Source organism: Seriola aureovittata, chromosome 7, assembly GCF_021018895.1.
Source record: "Seriola aureovittata isolate HTS-2021-v1 ecotype China chromosome 7, ASM2101889v1, whole genome shotgun sequence".
NCBI lineage: Eukaryota > Metazoa > Chordata > Actinopteri > Carangiformes > Carangidae > Seriola > Seriola aureovittata.
In genome coordinates this window covers 12595492-12607782 of record NC_079370.1, presented here as the reverse complement: position 1 = coordinate 12607782, position 12291 = coordinate 12595492, and positions in this window count along the sequence as shown.

Here is a 12291-nt window from a genome sequence, read left to right as displayed (position 1 = left end):
ACTGTTTCAGCAGTGTCTTAATGTGATGCATTAACACTTTGAAAATTTGAACAAGCCATTTAGAGCCGTCGCTCGGTGTGATGTCTCACTGGGAACAAATAGTGAAATTCGGTGTCTAATTCTGAATCAGTTCAGCGTAGCGCTAGATCCTGTCTTGTCTCTGGTTCAGCAGCATTTGTTTTTGTCAAGGGACAGGACGGAGGCAGTCCTATTGTCAGCCAATCAGTGTAGTGCCTCATAAATAGTTTTATTGTTAATGCCCCCTAAACAGCCTGTTTCATTGGAGGATGATGCAGAGCAGAGGAATCCCGACAACAACAACAACGAACTCTCAGACATTTTTTCAAGATAGGTGAAAGAATTGGTATAATATCCCTACACTTTATTATAGTTAGGATCAAATTATTTAGCTTCTAATTACATTTATATCACATGTGCATATACATACAAATCCAGGCATGTGCCATCCAAGTGGTCTGTATTAAAGGCCTGTTTCAATTATCATCTCAACCCATCAAGTTGGGTTCGTACTGTCTCTCCGGTCAAGTACATGGATGGTGGGACTAGGGTGGGACTAATGATAAAGGGAGAGGAGTAAAGCACGATGGAGGGAACGATGGAAGAGGGGAACAGGGCTGCATAGAGTGAAGTATTAGTCCAGACCGAAAGGCTTAAACGACCCAATCGATGCTCTCCAATGGAAATAAATGAGAGAGGGGAAGAAGGGAATACATGAAGGCTGAGTGGGGAAAGGAATGGCTTAAAAGCTACGCTAAAAAAAACACAAGATCATGACAACCTGTGGAGCCCAGTACAAATTTATAATGGTAATCAAAGGCGTGACAGGAGGGGTGGAGCGTCAGATCCTTGAAGCATCGGCTAGGAAAAGAGCAGACCCGGAAAAGTAGCTTGGTACTGTGAGAGTAATGGATGGTTTTTTCAATTTGGCACAACGACTGTACCGTGGTACCAACCATAGTATAAAAAAGAAACGGTTGTGCTGCTGTTTTACCGGCCTTGTTACAAAATAATGCAACATGGTAATGGTAGAAAAATAAAACACTGTGCCAGCAAAACTGTAAAAGCCACTGACATGGTGCAAAATCATAAACCAGTGTACAGCAATCTGCAATCACTGTCAGAATATGTGCCGATATGGCGTACAACTCGTCAGTGGTATTGATTATTGAATACATACAGGATAATATAGGAAAATAGTAGGATTGTACTTAATTGATAGTATGGCATTAAAAACAATATTACTTATATCTCAACATCTTTCATCCTTGATTGACTGGCTCCAAAATTTGGAGCCGATATCCAAGCTGCTCAGACAATATATCCTACTAACTTTGGAGCTCTACAGACTTTTCCTCTAGCACCGCCATGAAGGTGATTTTGTACAAATGTTGTCGTTCCCCCTCCGAATGAACTTGAATAGCCTTGGTTAACCTATGACCTGTCATGTAGCGCCGCCATCAGCAATCTCAATCTGCTGATGAGGACTTTGCAATACAGCTGAAAGCTCCAAAACAAGCAAGTAGGAGAACCTTGAGTTGAGACTCAAGATTCTCTCAACCTGTGTTTCCAATCAGTCAACAATGAACTGACAAGCTCAGTTTTGTTTGGTCAGAACGCAGACAGTATGAGAACTTGTTAGATAACTGAGAACCATACAACCAGTTCATATGTGAGAACTACAGTATATGGCTAAAGAAGAATAGATTTCATTTTTGCCTTTATCAGGTTACAAAGCTAGAAAAGGCTTGTGGGGAGGCTGGAGTCAGAGAGGTGAGAGACACAGGTTTGGTAATGAGGAAAAGCTCCATCCCTGACACAGGTACAAGTGCTGAGGAGATGGTTTGTTTTTGACACTTTTACTGCTTTGAGGAAATGTTCTACTTTTATCCCTGGTACATTTTCAATATGGATTTGTTTTTTTTAAGTTTTAACTACAACAAATAATTGGAACTACTTATTTAGGTTTTGCTACTGACATTTAACATTGAAGGTGTTCTGTCTGTGTAGCCTATTATTTCCCTGCTTAAATTGGGTATAGCTAAATGTAATAATGATGATTCTACACATGGTGTTGTAGAGTATAGTCTCTAAAAGTCTGGCATGAATCAGGAAATGTCTCTTAGCTGAGAGATAGGAGACAGCTGACTCAGGAAGACTGCAGTCATCTCTCACTCACACACACACACACACACGCATGCATGCACACACATACACACACACACACCAACTCTGCATAAACTTTACTATCATGCTGACACTTTGAAACTGTACTTAGCTTCTGAACTCCTTTAACACCTCTAAAAATTAGCATCAGGACAGCTGCACACATTTGAAGACATACTTAGTCAATTGCCTCTTCAATCAAGGGTGACACGTTGCATTCGATGTAGCATTCCCTTTGTTCAAAGCCTTGAGACCTTGACTCCTTGATACCTGTGATATTCAAAGTGGCCTAAATTTGACGCTGCCTCTCGGAAACTATGAGGATGCAGATCAGGCAATCTGTCACACCACCGTGTTTTTTTACAGTTCAAAGGTAGGATCAGGAGAGGGGTGAAGGTAGCATTCCAGATATCTGAAATCCCGCCTACATGTACATCTCACATAGTTTCAAATAGACCTGGCGTTGTGCTAATTAATGGCTCTTTCTGTCAGTTGGAGGAACAGTTGACCAATCAGAGATTAGGAAGGATGTAAGGCCTGAAGCATGAACCGTAACGTCCATGGTTCGAGTCTGGCCGAGGAGTTTTGTTGTCTTTACCCATTTCTTCCTCCTCCTGTGTTCTCTCTCTACTGTCAGATCTAACATGAAGATAAAAAAAACAACCAAACTGTACTTCTGAAAGACAAAAATAACTGGCCCTGAATGTAAAAGGTACTAAAAAAAAGTGTGTATGAGTGGAAATCAAGGAAATCAGCAGTGTCGTTAGTCTGCTTAATAATGTAATAGTTAAATCAATAATAAAGGCATAAAAACTTATATAAAAATATATATAAAAATCATAAAAAACTGAGTAAAAAGTCAAAACAAATGTGGATGACATTGTCACTCCTGTACAAGCTGTTGTACATGTACAAGTTAACTGCTCTTTCCCTACCACAGCTTCTGTGTCCACAGAAAATGACAGCTGGGGGGCAGAAACTTCCCTCACTTGTGATTGGTAAGAGGGAATCCCTGTGTGGGGCTCTGTTGGCAGCTAGGGCAACAAAATCTGGAGAAGCAGTGCCATAGCATATCAAACCACTCTTGCACACGCTTCAGGACATCAGGCTTGATATCAAGGGAGAGGCTGTTCCAGAGGAGCTGGACCAAGAGAAGCAGACAGTCTCAAAGAGGGATGTTGAAGGAGTACTGGCCAGAGTCATCATCTGGGCTGTGAGAGGCAAATGGGAGTATGATGTCGCCATGCCCGGTCCTGTGATAGAGGGGCCACATTACAATCTAATCTAGTAGAAGCTAGGAGCTAATCACCTAGTCTGGTTGGAAAAGCGGCCAGACATCTTGCAAACTGAATGGAGCCGCTTGACATGAACGTACAGCAGCTGATCCAGCTCGTGTGGACTCAAGGGACCCCAGGACCAGAATGGCTGTCCAATCTCTAGCCTTAAAAACCTCATAGTTACCCATGAAGTCTCAGAAGGGAAAAAATGGCCCTGAATATCAAGGTGACAGGAAAAGTGTGTATGAGCGGAAATCCAGCAGTGTCACGGGTCTGCTGACTGGTGCTCTTTAGTCAGCAGATAGCTGACACAAACACACACACATCCAGTACATCAGCACCACGCTTTGCTATCATGCTGACACAGTGGAACTGTAGTTTCCCTTTTGAGCTCTTCAAACACTTCCAAATATTAGTAACATGACAGCTGCGCACACTTGTGAGCAGCACATTTAACCAACTAGCTCTCTGGTCAGGGCTGATGATGCTCCATGTATTATCTTATATCTTATATTTTGTCTTATGTAGAAACAAGACATGGAGCAGTGAGCATTTTGTTATTGTTTGGCAGAATTTCTGACAGTGTTAGTCTAATGAAGCTGTGTCGACATACTCTGTGTGTGTGTGTGTGTGTGTGTGTGTGTGTGTGTGTGTGTGTGTGTGTGTGTGTGTGTGTGTGTGTGTGTGTGTGTGTGTGTGTGTGTGTGTGTGTGTGTTTGTGTCTTTGTGTGTGTGTCAGTCCTTATGTTAAAAGGGCACAGTTGTTTGAGGGTGAGATGTTCTGCACTGCTTGCTCACCACTTAAATAGAGCGGACGCATTACCCTCAGCTTTCTGCAAGCTCCACGGTTCACCCCCCACCCCACCCCTTCTATATATATTTCACCCCCTGTAGTCTCCCATTTTGGATTTGATTAGTCTGTCTCAGGCAGTCAGATCAGAGTGCTGTTTGCTGTGCAGACATCCATCTGCATACAGCGGCCGGCTTTAGGCTGTGGGTTAGCCCACACAGCTTCTAGGACCCTAATGCAATCTGAGCCATTAGGATACAATGGAGCCGGTGTAGGGCAACGATTAAAGCGTGTCTGATAGAGTGGGGCCAGCCCAGTGCTCTATTAAGAAGAGCCATGCAGCTGTGCGATGGACTTACTCATCACTTCTCTGACATTTATCATAAATGTGGTCAACAACAGGTGGCTGAGTCGGAGAAGACGAAAAAAATCTGCTTCTCCATTTCCTCTTCCTCATGGAGTGACCTTGTAGTTCAGTCAGAGTGAGGTTATTATATTCAGCACATTATTCAGCACATTTCACATTGTGTTAAGTGCAATTTTAAGGTACTTGTACTTGGGTATTCCTATTTGATGCCACTTAACACTTCCACTCTGCTACTTTTCAGGGGAAAACATTGTACTTTTTAGTTAAATATTGTCACCAAGTACTTTGCAGATTAAGATATTAGACACAAAACCTGTTATCAGTTTATTAAATATGATGAACAGATAACTCCCTAGTGGTATATAAAGTAGTTAAGATTGCCATCACTTCTTCCAACTACAGCATTAAAATGGTGCTTAGACATGTTCATGCATCAGTAATACTGAGTCAATCATAAAATATGTATTATGATATAGCAACATTGTAAGGAGGTTGTAGTGTACGTACATGGCCTGGCATCAGTCACAAGCCTTAAGGAAGTTCATTATAAGGACATGCAGAATTACGGCCCCACAATTGACTCTCTTCAACAAACAGACCATGCTGTTAGCATGTCCGAACGATACAGAACTATACCAAAGGTCAAAAGGTCAGCTCCAGAGGATCAACCAATGGACACCAGACAACTGGAGAATATAGCCAGAATCTCCAGTTTGTAACAATAAGACTCTGTCTAATGATATTTGATTGTTTCTTGTATAGGACAAGTAACAACAAAAGGACTGATTAACACTAAGGTGTGAATCCTGGCCTGTCTGTGCCATGCATGAACACACACACCAACCTCCCTTCCTGAGGTGACCAACAGAACTCTCTTCATAGACTCTTCAATTAAATATTTAACTGTTATCTAACTCATGAGATGTTCCTATGCAATAGTTTAATCCCAAACTTCTATCCCATGAAATGTAACATGTAGATTTTACGACAATGTCCTTCATGTGACCATACTGTCAGCATCCTTCACACGAGGTAACACACACTACATGACATCCAGAATGTGCATATTATTATTATTACAGTCAAAGAACTGCTGTGTAATCCACGTTTATAAACTATTATCTTTGGGAAATGTTTATATTGTTGTTTGACCAATTAACCACTTGTATCATGATTAATTCCAGGTTTGAAGGATGTAATATGAAATCAACACTCCTATTACTCCTCTCTGTTATTATTAGTGCAAGTAGTTTTCTATGTTATTTCACTTAATGTTTTGTGGTCATGGTGGAAGACGGATGTGCGAATTTATAGGTAAAACACAGGAGATTGGGGACGCCCCTGAAACATGCACCCGCCCCCCAGGAGATAAAACAGTCGTGATCAATTCACATAGTTCAGTTCAGAACAGGCCAGAAGAACCAGAAATTTTAGAAACGAGAAAAAGTTAAAAGCTAGAGGCTGAAAAGCTGAAGCTAGAAAACGATGCAGAAACTAGAAGCTGAGATCTTTGCTCAAAGCCCGGCTCTGTAGCCAGGTAAACTCTGTTGAGATCTACCCGGAGTGTAATCTCACCCAGGCCGGGGAGTCGAGGTACACAATTGAGGAGACAGGAGTTGAATCAAGTGGAAGTATTTATTTGCGCAATCTGCAGAGAGCGGAGATCGTACAGTACACATAACAATGGTACCAGGAAGAGATGAGAACGATCTAGCCTGAGGTTGTTAGTGTCTTAGCTTAAGTCAAGGAGTATGGCTCCTCCCTACAAGTAAGGCATGTCTTAGTTTGATTGGTTCAAACGGTAGCTGACGTGTGTTGCTGGGCGGCTTCGTGTCACATGTGTCTAGGGGCGTAGGCTAATACTATACGTCAACAAAAGTATGTTAAGCAAAGTAACAACAATATTTCTTGTTATGCATGAGAAGGCACATTTCTTAAAGGTCACACAGTTAATCACATGCCCCGTTCTTTCTGGTACACACTGTACTTCTGAGATATGTGAGAGATACATTCACCAACTCTTAGCTGTAAGCTGCTAGCCACAAACTCATGGCTCTTAGTCATTTCTGCACTTTTCGCGTCTTTTATTTTTCTTTACCACAAGCTCCAAGTAACTTTTATTTTTATAAGCCAAGTCAAGACCAACTGAACCAAAACAACAGAAGTGCCTCAGAGTAATTTTGTAACTTTTAATCATCAACAAGTTTTCCTTTTTGAAGATTTTGACAACTTTAGAGTCATCTGGTCAACACCAGTCTCCTCTAAAGTTATCCAACCAAAGTGAAGAGCATTAAAGTTTATTTCGCATCAACCCGCAAGAGACGCCAGCAGATAACATCTGCATGACCGCCTGCAGAGAAGCCGAGCAGAAATCAAGGGTGCCCGAGACAGAAAGTCTCCTGGCAAACTCCACCTGAGACACCGGCAGAATCCATCATCGTGATAACGGGACACGGCCTCCAGGAGAATCCACCTCGATCCCGCGTCTCCAGGGTTACCACGGCAACCACAGCCACCTGTGTTCCAGCCGAGGGTCTCCAGCTACAGCGCAACTCACAGTAAGTCGGTCTTAACACTCTGCACGTGACTGGGTTGATGTCGAAATATAGCAATATTTAATCATCAAACCTAATTCGTAGATGTAGTATCATTAGCTGTACAGCCATAACATATCCTCTCCCACCATTGCCAACTCATCACACTGCTCATTTTCTTATTATTTTCATCTTTATGATTATTACACCTTGCATTTACTCTGTAGATAGTAGTTTAGTTAATAAACTCCTTTATTTACACCCAGTTGTTGTCCTGTTGTATTCTTTTGACGTAGAGACTGGAGATCCATTGAATCGAGAAGATTGATAGAGATTGATAAATTTGGCAATGAAGTAATTCATTGTTGTCCTCCTACAGGACTGGTGCCCCATTTCAACGAGAGTGAATCCTAAAATATGGCGTTAACGCTACAAGGTGATTCAGCATTATGAGCATTATACTTTTGATTCTTACAGCAAGTACATTTTGCTACATTTAGTTTCACTCAAGCAAGACTTTTACTTGTAATGGAATATTTTTACAGTGTGTCATTGCTGCTTTTACTTAAAACTCTCAACTCAGAAAACACCCAGTTGTTTTGAAGTTACAGCCATACTTGGTCTGGTTTGACCAATACCTTATGGCGGCTAATGAAAGCAATACTGAATATGTTTGCTCACTTGTGCAGACTCTACTTATGTTACTGTTATATTATGTTTTAAAATGAAGCAGAATTACTGTCACGTATGGCCAGAGCAGACACTGTGTGGCAAAGGAACAGTCTCACTTTGATTAAATCGGCCTATTGGGACATTTTGAGAGGCCTATTTGCTTTCCTGCTGAGAGTTTTATGGATACCACACTCATGTTTCTCATGTGGTAAATATAAGCCAGCAGCAGATTAGTGTAGTGTAGCGCAAAGACTGGAAACTGGAAGAAACAACTAACCTGGTTCTGTCTGAAGGTAACTAAATCTCCCTTCCAGCACCAAGAAAATCCAGAGAGAAAAACAAACCCATGTTTCCTGAAAGGAAGGAAGAACTGTACTGGAAATGCAACGATTGCTGTTCGTGAATGTGTTTGTGAATGCGTCTGTGGGTGGTGGGTCATTTGTCCTTTCAGAGAGAATCTAATCAATCCCTCTTTTCTTTCACCCGTGAGCCTCCGAATTTTCACAATTTCTCTATATCCCCCTTTTTTCAACCCAACAAATATTACCTCCCATATTTCCTCTCCCACCCACCCGCCTGTTGTGTCACTGAGAAGTTTTTGTGATTTATACAGTATCATTTCCTGTAGTCAAGCTTTTATGTGGCTTTAAACGCAGAGGGGAGACAAGAAAGAGAGATACATCAGGCTGAGCGAGAACTCATCTGTATACTACAGTGTTGCCATAGCAACTGCCATCCCGCTTTATTATTGCTCTTTGTATTCTATTATTCACTTTCTCGTTCACATATTTCTCACACCATACATCTGACGTCTGCTGCAGGGCAGGACTGTGGACTAACCTTTTCATTCAAAGGGGCCAATCATTCCTCCTTTCTGTCACTCCCCCTCTGCTTTCATTGCTCCAAACTCTCCATCTTTCTCTGCTGCCCCCTAACCTCTGTCAACAATATTAAGACTTGTGAAAGATATACAATGTGGTCGGCCACCATTCCTATTTTCTGTAAGTCCCAATGTCCCCCTGGGCCTCTGGCAGCCCTTTTTTCCATTTACTGTGCTTCACTGTATTGTATTGTGTTTGCCAAATCACTTTCTCTCTCTCCTGTGTTTTGTTGGCAGAGCAGCTGTGAAGAAACTGCTGCCAGAACATTAAAGTTAAACCTAGATTGTTATTCTATTACATAATTTAGGTGAGACTTTTTATTTGAATGGACAAGATGAAAAAACATACATGGGAGGAATTTACCACATACATTTGTGTTATGAGCCCATGTTTTGAACACATTCTTCATTAATGGTTCTGTAAAATGGCAGAAAATAGTCAAAAATATACTGAGGGCCAAGGTGATGCCTTTAAATGTTTTGTTTTGTCGGACAAACGTACCTAAACACAGAGGTGAACCAATTACATTTACTCCTTTACTCCAGTAACTTTTTTGAGTAAATTGTAGGCTACTGGAGCAACGCACTCTTTAGTCTTACTTACATTTTTATAGAAAAATCATTACATTTTCTCAGTTACATTTGTATAATTCTTTTGTTTATTTAACATTTTATGCTTTCCCATATATTCCATTAAGAGGCTGATGGTCTGCTGATCCTAGGTCTGCTGGTGCTTCGCTATCCTGCCGCAGCCTCTCCCCCTCAGGACTGTTCATAGCAGATAAAAGGCGGAACATTCAGATGATCCTTGGCTTCACTTTTAGCTTTCTAACAGCGCTAGCAGCTAATGTTAACAGACCACAGCACAGAGTGTGGCGAGCTCTGGTTGTGAACGCTAGTCTGAGGTCAGTGCATCAGAGAACTGTTTTTACACTGAACTGACAGGGAACAGTAAACATGTCTGTTGTGTTAATGCTATGAAAAGTTTAATATTATATCCAGTGCACAAAGTATATCATTCTTCAAAACTATTACTAGACTTTGTGCTTGTATTAATCAATCAATCAATCAATTTGATTTATTTTTTGTGGACATGAGTGATGTAATGTTTCAACTACACATGGTCCTCCTCGAGTGAAGAAATGTCACATCATTATCTCTTAATCAGCCTAGTCGTCTGATATGAGTCATTTTCAGAAAGATTAGAGACAGATTTGTCCACTTGTGTAATCTCATTCTCTTCATTTGATTGCAGAGACCTGAATGTGCTGGGCAAACACCTGATCTCCAAGTGTCTTTGATTGGAACTGAGACTTACTGGGACATTAATATGTGAATTACATTGATACTCCTTATAGTTACTTTTTGAAGAAGTAAGGGTCTGTGTATATCTGATGTCTCATTTATTTGCAAAATCATAATATATTGGAGAAAACACTTAATATCCTGTTAATGTAATATTCAGGATGTTTGTACACACTGCAGGGATTCAAACTGGGAATATGGTGATTTCATTTAATTTATTTATTCAATGTAGTGTCCTGGAATATACCAGATTATACTGTCAGTAGATGATGACACAAACTGACTATAAATACAGTTGTGTGTTCATTTGCTGTACCCAATGAAGAGCATCTGTGGTTGACATGTCAGTCATATCATATAAATTGTGTGTACACTGATGACAACTTTTACTCCTGCTTGAGTACTTGTTTTGACAAAGTGATAGTACTTTTACTTGAGTTTTTGGCTATTCTGCCTAGACTCAAAAATGTTTAAAATACAACTGGGAAAAGAGCACATCTCAATTTAGAAGCCAGAACCATGCTTGAAAAATGACATAGACAACTAATGATTTTCAAAATAGTTGTAATCAATAGTCTGTTGATTGACTGATTGATCATTTCAGCTCTACATTTCTGAATACTATAGTAATCATCAACACTATGCCCAACTCTTCACTTATCTACCTTAACTAAAACACCAAGTCTAGCCTTAATTCTAAACCATGTTCTTTCTCTAAATCAGACAAGCAAATACTCGTATTTTTCTCTCCCATTACTCTCACTGTCTTACTGCTCCACCCCATTGTTCCCCGTAAAGCTAAATAAATAAATGGCTTTGATCTGTGATGGTGCAGAAATTACCTTTGACCTTTCCCTGGGCCTTCACGAAGAATTTACCACTCATTGAACCAGCTACTCTCCATCACTGAACCATCACGAATCCGCCCAGGGCAGAAACAACACATTACTGTGTTTATTTTCCCCTCAGGGACGGATGAAATAATCCGCTTTCAAATTTAGATGGACCCATATAGAAGATTTAGAGAATAAGACCCTACAAAAACAGACAAATAAATATGATACTGACATATAGATTAAAGCATAATGTCTGTCTATCTTCCACATCAACTATGTAAGTGAGGCGTTGGCATATGGCTGGTGTTGTATGAATACTTGGAATCATCCTCCACATGATATGATTTGCTTTATTGATGTCTGTCAGGTTGCATAATCGCAGGATAGGCTGACCTGTTATAAGGAAACAGTCTAATCCTTTCCCACACAATTCGGCGTCTGCGCTCATCCGATTAAGGGAGCACATGAGGCACACAGAAAACCATGATATTAAACCGATTAGGTCAGGTGGAATAGTCTAATTATACAGGATTATATATATATATATACACTCTAGAGTTGGAATTATAAATTGATTAGGCTGCTAAGAATGAAACCAGAGACTCCCTAACAAAAAACTGCAGTCACATTCATATATATAAATATATCCATCCATCCATAAATTATCCATCAGAAATGTCCTTTGACATGATTTTTATTGTTCTCGTAAATTATTCACCTAATATTCAATTCATTACAATACAACTTTATTTATCTCTGTAAGGGCAACTGTATCCAGCAGCTTCACAGGTACACAATAAATAGAAAAAGAAAGAAAGAGCATTCATGGATTATAGTTTGAGGTTCATATATTAACATATTGTATGCATCATTGCTTAAAGTCAATTTAATCACTAAAAGGAAAAGTGTGCAGCTCGCACAGCGCCGCTCCTGATCCTCTGCTTCCACACCCTCCTCCTCGCCATATGTTGTAGTTTTTTATTTTTATTTTTTTAATTTATTTATTTTTTCTTGGAACATCACAGTTTTGTGTAACTGCAAGAGATGTCTTTGTTTTAAAAATAACTAAACACGAAAATGAATCTCTGAGTGCCTGTGTTTTTCACTTGGGGTTGCCTGTTCCAGCGTCCTTTAGCTGGCGTAACAGGTGACATAAGCGACCGAACAGGCCATATAGTCTTTATCATAGAGTCAAGCAGCTACAAATGGATCAAATGGATCAAATGGTTTTTTGTTTGGGTTTTTTTTTCTGAGGCTAATCCCCAAATAACCGGGGTACAATAAATTAGACATTTGTTTGGCGACTGCATTTTACAAATCCTGCCACCTGTTTTCAGCGCTTATTTCGCCTTCCTGATTTCGTCCAATGGGAATGAACGGCAGGACTGGAGGCGGAGAAAAGAGGGAGAGAAGTTGGAGGAGAGAGTGAGAGACAGACACGGGGAG